The sequence below is a fragment of the Bombina bombina genome, chromosome 4 (assembly GCF_027579735.1).
Source record: "Bombina bombina isolate aBomBom1 chromosome 4, aBomBom1.pri, whole genome shotgun sequence".
Classification (NCBI taxonomy): domain Eukaryota; kingdom Metazoa; phylum Chordata; class Amphibia; order Anura; family Bombinatoridae; genus Bombina; species Bombina bombina.
In genome coordinates this window covers 468,247,544-468,265,302 of record NC_069502.1, presented here as the reverse complement: position 1 = coordinate 468,265,302, position 17,759 = coordinate 468,247,544, and the positions used below count along the sequence as shown (strand labels likewise).

Below are 17,759 nucleotides of genomic sequence, written 5' to 3'. Positions count from 1 at the left end.
GAATACAAAATTGCGCGGCTTTTCTATGTTAGTCTATGGGTAAAAAACTACGTCCGATGGGTGAAATATATAAATATATAGGATACCAAACCCGCGCAAAAACAGGCGTCTCCTTATTATAACTATAGGAGTTAAGTTGCTACATTTATACACAGTGTTAAAAAGATATGTATTGATTTTTTAAAGGGACAGTCGACTCCAGAATTTTTATTGTTTAAAAAGATAGATAATCCTTTTATTACCCATTCTCCAGTTTTGCATAACTAACACTGTTATATAAATATACTTTTTACTTCTGAGATTACCTTATATCTAAGCATCTGCAGACTACCCCCTTATCTCAGTTCTTTTGACAGACTTGCTTCTTAGCCAATCAGTGCTGACTCTTAGGTAACTCAATGTGTGTGAGCACAATGTTATCAATATGGCGCCATGAACTAAAGTCCTCTAGCTGTTAAAAAAGTGTCAAATTAATTCAGATAAAAGGTAGCCTTCAAGGGCTTAGAAATTAGCAGAAGAGCTACCTAGGTTTAGCTTTCCACTATGAATACCAAGAGTACGAAGCAAATTTGATGATAAAAGTAAATTGGAAAGTTGTTTAAAATTGCATGCCCTATGTGAACCATAAAAGTTTAATTTTGACTAGACTGTCCTGTTAAATTTTTGTAAATAATTTAACATGTAGTTATTTTTGCTTGCTCCTTTATGATTTAAACATAAATATATAATTCAAAAACATAATTTATATAAGAACTTACCTGATAAATTAATTTCTTTCATATTGGCAAGAGTCCATGAGATAGTGACATATGGGATATACAATCCTACCAGGAGGAGCAAAGTTTCCCAAACCTCAAAATGCCTTTAAATACATCCCTTACCACACCCACAATTCAGTTTAATGAATAGCCAAGTAGTGGGGTGATAAAAAAGGAGTAAAAAATCATACAAAAAGAGGAACTGGAAATATAATGCTGCTTATATACAAAAATCATAACCACCTCCATGGGCCTCATGGACTCTTGACAATATGAAAGAAATTAATTTATCAGGTAAGTTCTTACATAAATTATGTTTTCTTTCATGTAATTGGCAAGAGTCCATGAGCTAGTGACGTATGGGATAGAAATACCCAAGATGTGGGAGACCACAGAAGAGTCACTAGAAAGGGAGGGATAAAATAAAAACAGCTATTTCTGCTGAAAAAATTGAATCCACAAAAAAATAAGTCTTTCTTATAAATTTCACATAAATTTCAAGAAAAAACTTAAATCATAAGCAGAAGAATCAAACTGAGACCGCTGCCTGAAGAACTTTTCTACCAAAGACATCAAACTGGTAAAATTTAGTAAATGTATGCAAAGAAGACCAAGTTGCTGCTTTGAAAATCTGATCAACCGAAGCTTCATTCTTAAAAGCCCAAGAAGTGGCAACTGATCTAGTAGAATGAGCTGTAATTCTCTGAGGTGGAGACTGTCCCACCTCCAAATAAGCCTTGTGAATAAAAAGCTTTAACTAAGGACTTTGCTGGAACCTGACCCAACTGACACCAAAAGCTGGACTTAGTTCTTTATTGATAGCTGAAACATATAAAATATGGAACACTATACTAGCAACACACCCGTTTATCTCCTCGAGACCTTCTCCACTAACATCCATTATTGACAATTACCAATTTACACTAGGACCTCACCTTTTAGAGGCAGCTCCACATTCTTTCTATAGAGACGTTCCCATATACTTTATTTCATCAAATGAAAAAATTCTCCCCAATACGCTATAATATATAAAGGATATACCTTTTTTCGAAACTGGTTCCACTACACTCGTGTTCATCATTTTATAACACACCACAAACAGTTTGGGAACATGGTCAGACCATTGACTAACTTTGAACTTTTATGTGTAAGTACTCTTCCAATAACCCATACCCTGTAAACAATATACAAAATTTTGACACAAACCCTCCCGGGTCACTTGCCCTCTTTTGTTGAAAGATGGGAAGAAGAACTTGGTATAGTAATATTACCACAAACTAGCGCCATCATATTTCAAAATGTAACTAAATCCTCGGTTTCCCTTTCCATGCAACAGATAAACTTAAAACTCCTGCATAGATGGTATCTTTCCCCAGTTAAATTAAACCGTTTATATAGTAACAAATCAAGGCGTTGTTGGAGTTGTGGGCATGGCTTCAGCAACCTAGTACACATGTGGTGGTGGTGCAACTCAATTCAAACCTTTTGGAGATCTATAATTGGAGAAATGGAGTCCATATTTGATGTCCAATTTCCATTGGACCCTATAATATGGTTTCTGAATAAACCCCCCAAAATTAAAACTAAACATTGCCTCAAATTATTTTATATAATGTCTAACGGTGGGAGATATCTCCTTGCTAGAAATTGGAGGTCTAAAGAGGCCCCTACCTTGCTCATGTGACAAAATAGAGTTACAGAATTACTTAATATAGAAGAGTACTACTATCTTAAAAATCTTAAGATGGATATGTACGCGGAAATGTCTAACCTGTGGGAACAGTACCTTAAGAAATAATGATTCCCAGTTTTAGATTTAGAGGGGATTTGTTGAAAGAACCCTATTATATTTCAGAGCTAGCAGATGAGACATAACATTTCAAGGCTTACGTAACAACTATTGTAGGCTCGTCAATTCCTGTAAATCCAATTGTTTTCTACTTGTCAGCCTGGAACTTTTGGCGCTGCATAGAACGATGAAGGCAATCCAGAATCTGCAACCACATGGAACGGATTCCCAGTTGATGCAACCGCAACATCAGCCATAGAAATGGCAGGTCTGAGCATATAGCCAGAATGCAAATAAGCTTTCCTTAGATAAGATTCAATCTTTCTATCTAAAGGATCCATAAATGAAGTACTATCCTAGAAATAGTAGTATGTTTAGCAAGAGTAGAAATAACCCCATCAACCTTAGGGACTTTTCCCCCAAACTCTAATTTAGCCACTGGCAAAGGATACAACTTTTTAAACTTTGAAGAAGGAACAAACTTAGACCATTCCTTAGCAATCACATCAGAAATAGCATCAGGGACAGGTAAAACCTCAGGAGTAGTCACAGGAGGTTTATAAACAGAATTTAAATGTTTACTGGATTTATTTTCAAGAGGACCAGACTCCTCAATATCCAAAGTTATTAACACTTCTTTTAACAAAGAATGAAAATATTCAATCTTAAAAAGATAAGATGATTTATCAGTGTCAATGTCTGAAGTAGGATCTTCTGAATCAGAGAGATCCTCATCAGAGGAAGATATATCAGTATGTTGCCGGTCATTACAAATTTCATCAGTATTATGAGAAGTTTTACATTTATTTGAAGACCTTTTACGTTGAGACCTTTTACGTTTATTTGAAGGCAGTATAGCAGCCATAGCCTTCTGTATCGCATCAGCAATATAATTTTTCATATCAACAGGGATATCATGTACTTCAGATGTTAAAGGAACAACAGATATTGTACTAGCACTAATAGAAACCTTTTCTGCATTCAAAAACTTATCATGACAAAAAAGAATAAAAAACAGAGGTGCCAACATGGCCTAATATAGCCCAAACAGTAGATAATATCAGCACAAAGATATGTGAATACTCACAAACAAAAAGCACCCAGTTGGTGCTAATGGAGCGGGCTGAAACTTCACAGTGGTCGAGCACACTGAATCCTAGGCACAGAGACAGTTATGTATCCTCAGGAGGTCCAATGTTCAAGTGCCTATAAGTGTGTGAGAAGACAAACCAACATAGTCCAGTAACATCAGGACAAGGAAACAATGGCCCCAATATAGAGCACTTACTAGATGGTGAGCACCTGCAGGTGCATAATCAGCAAACTGGAACCAAATCGGCGCCCAGTAGAATGAATTAGGATAATCCTCAGCAAAGATCAGGAGCAGTACAACATTATCACAAGAAGTGATAAAAAACACAAGAGCAAGTGTATATAAAAAATTAAAAAGTCTTTATTTACACAGTGACGCGTTTCTCAGCCTAATCAGGGCTGTTTCATCAGGCTATAACAAACATTGTAAAACACTTGCTATTTGACAGAAATCTAAAATACAAGAAACTATTGTGATTGGATAATCAATGAAGTTACTGCACATGTCTTTAATCACCTTTGTCTGGTTGTTTAGGTAACCCATGTAAACACATATAGATAAAATGGTATCCAGCATGTCATATCTCATTATAGTACAATGTATATCACAATCATATAATACAAATGACATAATGCATAATAGATGTACTAGAGTATAAATATATATAAAGAACCTCTTATGCTTAAACCGTCTCAATTAAAATAAATAAATATAACCAACATTGAACAGTGCAAAAACAATTCCTAAAGCCAGAACATAGCATCAGAAAATCAACAGAAAGCATCTGTTATTAGATCCATAATCCTAGCAATACCATGTACCCTTATTTTGCAATATGTTAGATAATAATAAATAATAAGACCCGTTGTAGTGGTTTTATGTCTGCTATATTTGACACGGATTTCTCATATGTGATGATACCCGTTAGAGCTGACTTGCTGTGTATTTTTGAAATGCCTTAAGAGGAACTTTTTTCTTAACTCGTTAGTATAAGGGTTTGTGTAAGATCAATATTTTTCTTAACTCATTAGTATTTGTGTTTGTGTAAGATCAGTATTTGTTTCAGAAATCGAGCTGTGACCGGGTAATCAGTAAAAAAAAACCTTTACCGGATAACATCGCGGCAAACAACATATCTCCAGGGACGACTGTGTGTGATACATCAGCTGACAGCTTACGAAATATGCACTGTCGATAGGTCCATTGGAGAAAGGGAGTGTAATGGTACTACCAATCAGCAAAGGTATGTGGTCGGCCTATCAAGTGGAGTCTTAGAAAAGCGGTCAAAGAAACATCAAATAAGGATACATGTAAGGGCGTGCACTGTAAACTGTCGCGCCTTCAACAATGCCTAGGTGTGTAATATGTTCCGATAATGGAAACTCATGATTGGTTAATCCAAAGGTCAATCAAAAACCAGAATCGTACTGACTAGTGTATGTCATTTCGTGCCTGTCGGTAGTGATTGCTAGGGGTGGGAACAGAAGTACAGGATTATGAATATATTAGATTGTATGTTAAACATGAAAATTTAAGGTGAATCAATGTATCATCATCAAAAATGGGTTATGTGATAGTAATGTATTCCTTGGTGAAAAATACACTTGCAGTGAACAGTCTAAAAAGGTATAAAATAAAAAGACTGTTGAAAAGAACAGATTCCGCTTAACATAATACTTGGGCTACTGTTTGATATATACACAAAATGAACATATGGTTTATATTAGATATATTGAGTAGTGTATTCTAATTCTTATTAGAGTAGAAACAAAAGTTAACTTGTTAGTGTGACTGACACTATATGTACAAGTGTAACATTACTTGGTGTTATTAGTTTTATTAGTTTATAAGTCTAAAAATTGGGACTGTGATCTATGTGAGGGATATAAAATTAAATTGGAGACATGATAGGTGGCTTGGGAGCAATATAATATATTAGATAAAAGAGTAAGGGAGATGGGAGTGTATAGAGAAAGGTGTATAGAAGATCATGTTCAGTGAACATGTGTAAGTGTAAAACCTAAATATTAGAGTGTAATTTAGTTCTTTAGCAACTGATATTATTTTATATATTAGTATATTCATGTGTTTGTGATCAACACATTAGACGAATTAAAAAGTGATTAATACATTTTATAAATTTTATAATTATGAAAGTGATCTGTAGGAGATATCCTGCTATATATACTATTAACATGAAAAAACTAGTTATATATAACAATCAAAAGTCCATGGTGAAGGACTAATTGTGAAATAGTAGTCAAAGATCAGTATAACCAATTTATACTGTACCAATAAGGTAATGGGTAATGTATAGATAAATAAAATCTAATATAAAAGAATAATGGTAAACATGTAATAAGCATGTATGATAAATTATCATTGACAATAGAGTGCAACTAGCAACACTTGACCGCTTTTCTAAGACTCCACTTGATAGGCCGACCACAAACCTTTGCTGATTGGTAGTACCATTACACTCCCTTTCTCCAATGGACCTATCGACAGTGCATATTTCGTAAGCTGTCAGCTGATGTATCACACACAGCCGTCCCTGGAGATATGTTGTTTGCTGTGATGTTATCCGGTAAAGGTTTTTTTTTACTGATTACCCGGTCACAGCTCGATTTCTGAAACAAATACTGATCTTACACAAACACAAATACTAATGAGTTAAGAAAAATACTGATCTTACACAAACCCTAATACTAACGAGTTAAGAAAAAAGTTCCTCTTAAGGCATTTCAAAAATACACAGCAAGTCAGCTCTAACGGGTATCATCACATATGAGAAATCCGTGTCAAATATAGCAGACATAAAACCACTACAACGGGTCTTATTATTTATTATTATCTAACATATTGCAAAATAAGGGTACATGGTATTGCTAGGATTATGGATCTAATAACAGATGCTTTCTGTTGATTTTCTGATGCTATGTTCTGGCTTTAGGAATTGTTTTTGCACTGTTCAATGTTGGTTATATTTATTTATTTTAATTGAGACGGTTTAAGCATAAGAGGTTCTTTATATATATTTATACTCTAGTACATCTATTATGCATTATGTCATTTGTATTATATGATTGTGATATACATTGTACTATAATGAGATATGACATGCTGGATTACATTTTATCTATATGTGTTTACATGGGTTACCTAAACAACCAGACAAAGGTGATTAAAGACAGGTGCAGTAACTTCATTGATTATCCAATCACAATAGTTTCTTGTATTTTATATTTCTGTCAAATACCAACGGCTAGATTTAGAGTTTTGTCGGTAAAGACCTGCGAAGCTAACGCTGGCTTTTTTCTGGCCGCACCTTTTAAATAGCTCTGGTATTGAGAGTTCACAGAAAGGCTGCGTTAGGCTCCAAAAAGGGAGCGTACAGGCATATTTAACGCCACTGCAACTCTCGATACCAGAGTTGCTTACGGACGCGGCCAGCTTCAAAAACGTGCTCGCGCACGATTCCCCCATAGAAAACAATGGGGCTGTTTGAGCTGAAAAAAACCTAACACCTGCAAAATAGCCGCGTTCAGCTCCTAATGCAGCCCCATTGTTGTCTATGGGGAAACACTTCCTACGTCTGCACCTAACACTCTAACATGTACCCCGAGTCTAAACACCCCTAACCTTACACTTATTAACCCCTAATCTGCCGCCCCCGCTATCGCTGACCCCTGCATATTATTTTTAACCCCTAATCTGCCGCTCCATACACCCCCGCCACCTACATTATCCCTATGTACCCCTAATCTGCTGCCCCTAACACCGCCGACCCCTATATTATATTTATTAACCCCTAATCTGACCCCCACAACGTCGCCTCCACCTGCCTACACTTATTAACCCCTAATCTGCCGAGCGGACCGCACCGCTATTATAATAAAGTTATTAACCCCTAATCCGCCTCACTAACCCTATAATAAATAGTATTAACCCCTAATCTGCCCTCCCTAACATCGCCGACACCTAACTTCAAACATTAACCCCTAATCTGCCGACTTGAGCTCACCGCTATTCTAATAAATGTATCAACCCCTAAAGCTAAGTCTAACCCTAACACTAACACCCCCCTAAGTTAAATATAATTTAAATCTAACAAAATTAATTAACTCTTATTAAATAAATTATTCCTATTTAAAGCTAAATACTTACCTGTAAAATAAATCCTAATATAGCTACAATATAAATTATATTTATATTATAGCTATTTTAGGATTTATATTTATTTTACAGGTAACTTTGTATTTATTTTAACCAGGTACAATAGCTATTAAATAGTTAATAACTATTTAATAGCTAAAATAGTTAAAATAATTACAAAATTACCTGTAAAATAAATCCTAACCTAAGTTACAATTAAACCTAACACTACACTATCAATAAATTAATTAAATAAAATACCTACAATTACCAACAATTAAACCTAACACTACACTATCAATAAATTAATTAAATACAATATCTACAAATAAATACAATTAAATAAACTAACTAAAGTACAAAAAATAAAAAAGAACTAAGTTACAAAAAATAAAAAAATATTTACAAACATAAGAAAAATATTACAACAATTTTAAACTAATTACACCTACTCTAAGCCCCCTAATAAAATAACAAAGCCCCCCAAAATAAAAAAATGCCCTACCCTATTCTAAATTACAAAAGTTCAAAGCTTTTTTACCTTACCAGCCCTGAACAGGGCCCTTTGCGGGGCATGCCCCAAGAAATTCAGCTCTTTTGCCTGTAAAAAAACACATACAATACCCCCCCTGCCAACATTACAACCCACCACCCACATACCCCTAATCTAACCCAAACCCCCCTTAAATAAACCTAACACTAAGCCCCTGAAGATCTTCCTACCTTATCTTCACCATACCAGGTTCACCGATCGATCCAGAAGAGCTCCTCCAATGTCTTGATCCAAGCCCAAGCGGGGGGCTGAAGATGTCCATGATCCGGCTCAAGTCTTCATCCAAGCGGGAGCTGAAGAGGTCCATGATCTGGCTGAAGTCTTCTATCAATGGTATCTTCAATCTTCTTTCTTCCGGATCCATGTTCATCTTGAAGACCTCCAACGCGGAACATCCTGCTGGCCCGACGGACTACCGACGAATGAAGGCTCCTTTAAGGGACATCATCCAAGATGGCGTCCCTCGAATTCCGATTGGCTGATAGGATTCTATCAGCCAATCGGAATTAAGGTAGAAAAATTCTGATTGGCTGATGGAATCAGCCAATCAGAATCAAGTTCAATCCGATTGGCTGATCCGATCAGCCAATCAGATTGAGCTTGCATTCTATTGGCTGTTCCGATCAGGAATATTTAAATAGGAATAATTTATTTAATAAGAGTTAATTTATTTAGTTAGATTTAAATTATATTTAATTTAGGGGGGTGTTAGGGTTAGGGTTAGACTTAGCTTTAGGGGTTAATCCATTTATTACAGTAGCGGCGAGATTCAGTCGGCAGATTAGGGGTTAATAATTGAAGTTAGGTGTCGATGATGTTAGGGAGGGCAGATTAAAGGTTAATACTATTTATTATAGGGTTATTGAGGCGGGAGTGAGGCGGATTAGGGGTTGATAACTTTATTATAGTAGCGGTGCGGTCCGCTCGGCAGATTAGGGGTTAATAAGTGTAGGCAGGTGGAGGCGACATTGAGGGGGGCAGATTAGGGGTTAATAAATATAATATAGGGGTCGGAGGTGTTAGGGGCAGCAGATTAGGGGTACATAAGTATAACGTAGTTGGCGGTCGGCAGATTAGGGGTTAAAAAATTTAATCGAGTGGCGGCGATGTGGAGGGAACTCGGTTTAGGGGTACATAGGTAGTTTATGGGTGTTAGTGTACTTTAGAGCACAGTAGTTAAGAGCTTTATGAACCGGCGTTAGCCCAGAAAGCTCTTAACTACTGACTTTTTTCTGCAGCTGGAGTTTTGTCGTTAGATTTCTAACGCTCACTTCAGCCAAGACTCTAAATACCGGCGTTAGAAAGATCCCATTGAAAAGATAGGATACGCAATTTACGTAAGGGGATCTGCGGTATGGAAAAGTCGCGGCTGAAAAGTGAGCGTTAGACCCTTTCCTGACTGACTCCAAATACCGGCGGTAGCCTAAAACCAGCGTTAGGAGCCTCTAATGCTGGTTTTCCCGGCTACCGCCAAACTCTAAATCTAGGCCCAAGTGTTTTACAATGTTTGTATAGATATGAAACTTAAACAACCATTGTAAACCAAAGGTTTGAAAAAAAGAAAATTAAAACATAACTTTTATTAAATCAACATTGGATTAAAACCGTTCTTGATTGTGTAAGTGTGTGTACTTTAAAAACACATAGCAACTTTACTGAATATAAGAAAGTGGCACTGAATTTCAAATGGATAGATTACCTCTATTATAGAATATTCAGGAATATCTGAATAGGAATTATTAATCTATCAAATAAATAATTGGCTGGTATTCTGGGGTATTCTACACCGCTGATTATTTCAACAATCTGTCATGCAGACATTCCAGTATATAGTTGAAAAACCGTATTTGAGAAATATATACTAAAGTACTATCAGTGGAGGTTACTTTAGTAACTGGTATATTTGAATAGTTTCGTGTTTTTCACTTGATGGATATATGCATATCTGTGTGGGTATTGTTAACTCCTTCAGTTAGATTACTGAGTTCCAGATAGATGTAAGTTCTTAATACAGCTTAAACTTTATCTTAGTATATTGTCCCTTGGGTTGCAATAGATTATATTATAGATATGTATACATAATATAGCTTTATGAATATCAGAAATGCTTTAGATATCTTTAGTATATATTGTGAAATTAATCAATTTTTGCAACAGGGTTTTTTATTAAGGATATCTTGGTTAGGAGTCTGGCAAATGTTGGTGCTTTGGTGTACAACCTCCTATGGTCTATGCTTAGTGGCAAACAGTATGTCTTACTAAGTATATTATCAACTGTTTTTAGTCACTTTGCAGCCTTGACAAATTTTGCTTGCATATTGTAATACATGAGAGACGGTATTTATAGACAACTTACTTAGAGTAATATATTCTGTGCAGCCTACTCAGGTTTGTATATCAGTAACCTGTCGCTACTAGTTATAGTGTATGTATAAGTAGCCAGTTGTAGGTTCTGTCTATTGTGGCATAAGAATATTCACATAATATTAATCTTAGCTATGTGTTAAAGAGGCTGTCTTTAATTTCTTTTAGAGTTGGCTATTGCAACTTTATACCGTCTAAAATAATTGAAGTAGTCTTAAGGTACTATTATTGCTAGTACCCAGCTTTTCTGCAGTTATGCTAACAACAGGTGATTTGAAAAAGCCGAAACGCTATCGGCGAAACATGTTAGGGATGGGTATCTGACAATACCCTGTTGTTTTTCTTTTTAATGGCATAGCCAACTTTAACTAGTAAACGTTCCGATATAGTGGCATCTGGGCAAAATTAGTATTAATAATTTGGGGGCATTTTGAAAACCGCTAGTGGCAATTGTCAGAAGCTATTCATAGGGTAATAGAAATAACAGCTTTAACGGTCAATTTGCGAAATCAATCGCACTGACATAGACTTTAAAAAGCTATATAATAATACCTTATAACAATAGCGGTCAGCTAGTGACAACTTTGAAAAGCCAATTACGGACCAATACTTTAACTGTTAGCCACACATACAGGCAGCTCAAAATTATACTACAACAATCACCTGTTGTTAGCATAACTGCAGAAAAGCTGGGTACTAGCAATAATAGTACCTTAAGACTACTTCAATTATTTTAGACGGTATAAAGTTGCAATAGCCAACTCTAAAAGAAATTAAAGACAGCCTCTTTAACACATAGCTAAGATTAATATTATGTGAATATTCTTATGCCACAATAGACAGAACCTACAACTGGCTACTTATACATACACTATAACTAGTAGCGACAGGTTACTGATATACAAACCTGAGTAGGCTGCACAGAATATATTACTCTAAGTAAGTTGTCTATAAATACCGTCTCTCATGTATTACAATATGCAAGCAAAATTTGTCAAGGCTGCAAAGTGACTAAAAACAGTTGATAATATACTTAGTAAGACATACTGTTTGCCACTAAGCATAGACCATAGGAGGTTGTACACCAAAGCACCAACATTTGCCAGACTCCTAACCAAGATATCCTTAATAAAAAACCCTGTTGCAAAAATTGATTAATTTCACAATATATACTAAAGATATCTAAAGCATTTCTGATATTCATAAAGCTATATTATGTATACATATCTATAATATAATCTATTGCAACCCAAGGGACAATATACTAAGATAAAGTTTAAGCTGTATTAAGAACTTACATCTATCTGGAACTCAGTAATCTAACTGAAGGAGTTAACAATACCCACACAGATATTCATATATCCATCAAGTGAAAAACACGAAACTATTCAAATATACCAGTTACTAAAGTAACCTCCACTGATAGTACTTTAGTATATATTTCTCAAATACGGTTTTTCAACTATATACTGGAATGTCTGCATGACAGATTGTTGAAATAATCAGCGGTGTAGAATACCCCAGAATACCAGCCAATTATTTATTTGATAGATTAATAATTCCTATTCAGATATTCCTGAATATTCTATAATAGAGGCAATCTATCCATTTGAAATTCAGTGCCACTTTCTTATATTCAGTAAAGTTGCTATGTGTTTTTAAAGTACACACACTTACACAATCAAGAACGGTTTTAATCCAATGTTGATTTAATAAAAGTTATGTTTTAATTTTCTTTTTTTCAAACCTTTGGTTTACAATGGTTGTTTAAGTTTCATATCTATATCAATATTTGCATTAGGAACCGAAGTGCTACCAAGGTGCATTCTTTCAGTCTATATCTTCTATGATATAGACTATTCTCGCAATCGTTGTCATTTCATGCACAAGCACTCAAGCTCACCAGGTATATGTATATACCCTATATTAAAAATTAAAAATACAGAAATTTGATAATCATATGCACGATATCCAGACATAGTCATAGAAAAGGATACGTTGTTTGCAAACAACTTAAATATATTCTCTGTATTTATTAAAAGAATACACAGAGCGTTCCAAACTTACCAGTGTAGTGCTCTTGCTATTTCTTGTTAAACTAAGTTTTACAATGTTTGTTATAGCCTGATGAAACAGCCCTGAGTAGGCTGAGAAACGTGTCGCTGTGTAAATAAAGACTTTTTAATTTTTTTGTTTAATCTTTTATTTATGTCAAATTTCACAGTACAATAAAAATTGCAATACAACAATACATCAATAACAGGACTTCAGCAGAACACATAACTATTTCATAAATAGCCTAACAGTCGGTGATTCCTGTGATACTTTTATAAAACGTACATGTAAAAGGGAGCACATGACTTCTTCCCCTTTCCAGTAATAATGAGTCCCATATGTGTGCAGACTTCAGCATGATAAGACTTCTCCCTCCCACCCGGTCTGTGAAAACCTATAGAACAAGCTATGGACTCCATGTTAAAATCGAAAGGTCTGTATCCATAATACTCTGTATAGGTGGCTGCTTCGGCGATGTCATCCTCTATTCATATATGTAGTTCCCAGCAACCCAAGTCATGTTGAACATCCCTAGGGGTGCATTTGTGCCCTCAACTATCAAGGAGTGTCCTCTCTCACTACTGTACTAGCGTGAGCTTTAAGTCCCTTTCTAACTAGCTCCATGCTAAACTCCTCTATTATATAAGCCCAGGGTATCCATATGGGGGGTTCCCCTCTGTCTGGGGCATTGATAGGATTCCCAAAAGAACATCATTTCAGCATAGAAATCCAATTTACCTGTAGTGTAATAAAAGTACCTCTCTAGTGACAGGTTTGTTTCCATTTGTGATCTCCACATCTGTAGAGTGGGTATGGCTTCAGATTTCCATAGTCTGGGAAGTATTTGTTTGGCGCTACAGATAGCTAACTGAAGGAGGGATGAGTAGTGTTTAAATGGGAGTTTAGGCAAGACATGAAACAGGTACACTAAGGGGTCTACTGGAAGATCGTGATTCAATAACCTGCTCATCTCCTGGTTTACCTCTGTCCAGAACTTCTGAACCTTGGGGCATTCCCACCAGATATGGTAAGGCGTGCCCTCTCCTGAACATTTCCTCCAGCATCTATCCGATGCTTCCGAGAAAATATATTTTAATCTATGGGGAGTAAGGTACCAACAAAGTAGAAATTTATAGTTAGTTTCTAATAATGCAGCCGAGTGTGCGGATTCGCTGGTATGCATAAATATAGTGTACCATTCGTCTTCCGAGAGTGTATAAGGGAGTTCTTTATGCCAATAAAGTATAGTCGAGGTTTGTTTGAAGTCAGAGGGTGTGATTAGTAATTGGTATAAGGTGGAGATAGCATGTGGTGGGGGCGAGTCAAGAGTACATAATCTTTCTAATGGGGAGCGTTCTCTAGTGGTTAGGTGTCTAAGTTTGTGGGTGTGTACAAAGTGCTAAAGTTGCAAATATCCAAACCAGTTAGTGAATTGTGTGATTCCTAAGTCTGATAAATGCTGTCTAGGCATCAGTTTGCCTGAGTCCAGTATTGTATATAGTGGGAGAAATCTATCCAAACAGCCCTGTACGCTAGGTGTAACCGACATTCCGCTTATAAAGTCAAGGTTGGCAAGGGCTGTCGTCAAGGGGGAGGGGACTGTGGAAAGATGTGGATACATGGTTAGAACCTTGGACCACACATCAAATGTCTACCTAATTATAGGGTACACTTTTGTTATGGCCGGCTGGTGTCCTTTAGGTTGCCAGCAATATACCCCAAGTTGGGCCTGGTTAGTCAGGTCATGTTCCAACGTCATCCATATTTTGTCGTGTACTAAGGGAAGTGTGCACCAGTCTACTATTCTACGTAAAAAGACTGCTGTACGATACCCTCTCAGATCTGGTACACCCAAACCTCCATATTTTTTGATAGAGTGGACCTGGCTATTCTGGGAGGTCTTTTCCTCCAGATGTACGAGTTCATCACTGATTGCAGTTTGCTAAGGTAAGTGTCAGATAATGGTATGGGGAGTGCTTGAAATACATATAAGATCTTAGGGAGGATAGTCATTTTAGCTACCCCTATCCTACCCAGCCAGGAAATATTTTATGTTTAGCCACCTCGATGTGTCTTTGGTAATAGTTGCTAAGAGTGGTTCATAATTCAGTTCCTGTAACTGTTGTACGTTATTTGCTAGGTTAATACCCAAGTATTTCAGTGAGGACTTCTGTATCGAGTATGGCACCTGTGTACTAAGTGTGTGAATCTCAGCTTCGGTTAGATTGATGGGGAGTAATTCGTATTTAGTTTTGTTAACTAAATAATTAGAACATAAGCCAAATTCTTCCAGGTTGCTCTGCACCGCAGAGAGAAATGAGGTCGGGTGAGTCAAAGTCAATAGTAAGTCATCAGCATAAAGTGCTAATTTATGGTGGGTATTGTTTATGGGAAGTCCAGTGATGGCAAGATTATCGCGTAGTTTAGCAGCTAGTACTTCCATTGATAGTACGAATAACAGGGGTGATAGAGGGCACCCTTGTCTGGTGCCATTTAATATACAAAAGGGGCTAGATAATGCACCATTAACCTTAATTTTAGCAGTGGGCCTTGTGTAAAGGGTTAATATTTTCTGTATAAAACCGTCGGGGAAGCCAAATTTCTGTAGGGTAAGTTTAAGAAAGGTCCAGTCAAGTCTGTCAAAAGCTTTTTCAGCGTCAGTCGATAGTAAAACTAGGGGTATGTCATGTGTGGTTGCGTATTGTATCAGGTGAAGAACTTTTACTGTATTGTCTTTAGCTTCTCTAAACAAAGCTCACCTGGTCAGGATGAATCAACCCGGGTAAGATTTTGTTAATTCTTGTGGCCAAAATTTTTGCATAGATTTTTATATCTACGTTCAACAGAGAAATTGGGCGATAATTTGATGGGACCGTTGGGTCTTTGCCCGGTTTCGGTATAACTGTGATGATAGCTTAAAGCATAGAAGGGGGCATATTATGGGACTCATCAATACTGTTAATAACTGAGAGCAAATGAGGTAGGAGGAGGTGCTTAAATTTTTTATAATAACCACTAGTAAGGCCATCCGGGCCAGGGCTTTTCCCTTGCTTAAGTGAGTGTATGGCATTTCCTATCTCTTCGGCCGTTATCGCAGAGTGAAAGGAGTCTAGCTCCTCACTGGATATCTTTGGTAATTTTATAGTATCTAAATATCGTTGACAATGCAAGTGATGAGTTGTCTTGTTTCTATATGGCGTCAAACTATATAGAGCAGCATAGTACCTTCTAAATATCTCTTCTATTTTCTGAGTTTCCACCGTGGGCTTATTAGGGGGATCTTGTAGCATAGGGATGTAATGTGCCGACTGCTTTGCTTTAAGTGCTCCGGCAAGGAGTCTGCCAGGTTTGTTACTTTCTACAAAGAATTTCTGTCGCAATTTTAGTGCCTGTTTCTGGGCCGACTGGTCAAGGAATTTTGTAAGTTTTTGTCTGGCTTCTTCATGTTGATGTTTTAGGGAAACATCCTGTGGGTTATTTTTATATAATTTGTCAGTGTGCTGATATGTAGCGGATAGGTCTGTATATTGCTGCCTATATGCCTTACCCTGCATTGACCTAAGCTTTATCATCTCCCCCCTGATAACACACTTATGTGCCTCCCATAAGGTGAACACATCAATGCCTGGTGTGTTATTATTTTCAAAATATTCCCTAATGGATTTTTCTACTTGTTGTGTTAGCAAGTCTTCTTTAAGCAGTGTATCGTCAAAGCGCCATTGAAATGGCTTGAAAGGGAGTGTGGACCATTGCATCTTACAGATCACAGCAGAGTGATCAGACCAACTAGTGGGTATGATGTCAGTAGATGATATGGAGGAGATAGTGTAGTGGTCTACAAAGATATAATCTATGCGAGAGTAGGTGTACTGTGGTGCCGAATAGAAAGTGTAATTCCTACTAAGTGGATGCTGGACACGCCAGACATCATGGATCCCTAATAGCGTCAAATCCTCCTTGATAGATCTAAGTGACTTCCTTGACAGTTGTGAATGTGCATTAGAGGTATACAACCCCGGATCAAGAGGCGTATTTAAGTCAGTCCCAATAATAAGAGAGCCTTTATGAAAAGCCATGATATTGTTAGATATTTTGCGAAAAAAGGACGCCTGGTGTGTGTTTGGGGCGTAGACATTTACCAATGTAATTGGCTTCCCGTGTAGTAGACCCATTAGTGCCAAATATCTCCCCTCACTATCTCTATCTACATGTTGGACATGAAACTGTAGTGATCTATGAAGTAAAATGCTCACCCCAGAAATCTTCTTTGTCGGATGACTGCTGTGGTAGTGGCTGGTGTAGGTGGATGTAAAGAACTTAGGTTCTTGTCCTTCTAAATAATGTGTCTCTTGCAAGAATAATACTTCTACCTGCTTATGTTTAATATCGCTAAATGCAATACGTCTTTTATGGGGTATGTTAAAACCTTTGACATTCTGTGTCATGAAAGTAATTGGCTGAGAGCCCGTCATGTCCACTTCTCTAGGTCAGCATGTGTCTGATCGTCAAGTCTCGTCACAAAGCTACGAAGTCTGTTCCAATATAGTCTACAAAAGTCCCACATTGTAAATTTGTTAAGGGCAGATAGATTGCATTTAAACATAAACAACAACAACACAAACATAAATAACAAAAACAATAAACTTAACTTGAACATATAACCTAATATTATATGTCACTACGTAGGGGTAGAATAGCTTGCCCCTATTTAAAGCTTATACTTGAACAGGTATAAAAATACAAGAACATTGTTGCTTCTTAAAGCTTTCAACCCTGAGCAATTTAGAAGTTAATGTAATAAAAAAAAAAAAAAAAGGAAAAATACAAGAACATTTTTGCAAATAAAAATTTTCAACCCTGATCAGTTTAAAAGTTATTATAGTAAAATGTTCAGTCTCTTCACTGGAAAAGTTCAGATAACAGCAAAGAAGCTCCAGTTAAAGGAAGATTTATAAGGTAACAAAACACGGAATTATCTCACCCAATTGGCTT

The 17,759-nt window shown here is 36.6% G+C and overlaps 1 protein-coding gene and 1 long non-coding RNA gene across 3 annotated transcripts in view; one reads left to right on the top strand and one right to left on the bottom strand.

Annotated features, from left to right (window-relative positions):
- The window catches only part of LOC128656447 (uncharacterized), a 78,373-nt gene extending 73,574 nt beyond the window's left edge, over window positions 1–4,799 (bottom strand). The window contains exon 1 of the long non-coding RNA XR_008402006.1: window positions 4,750–4,799. This is a non-coding gene — a long non-coding RNA (uncharacterized LOC128656447). The remainder of the gene's footprint in view (window positions 1–4,749) is intronic.
- Window positions 4,800–6,178: 1,379 nt separating this feature from the next.
- The window catches only part of LOC128655440 (uncharacterized), a 39,464-nt gene continuing 27,883 nt past the window's right edge, over window positions 6,179–17,759 (top strand). The window contains exons 1-2 of one of the 2 annotated variants that reach the window (XR_008401798.1): window positions 6,179–6,227; window positions 8,538–8,744. The gene's annotated coding sequence lies outside the window, so the exon portion shown is untranslated. Of the gene's footprint in view, window positions 6,228–8,537; window positions 8,745–17,759 lie in introns of those variants that run through there. The other variant, XM_053709064.1, reaches the window with a different exon arrangement.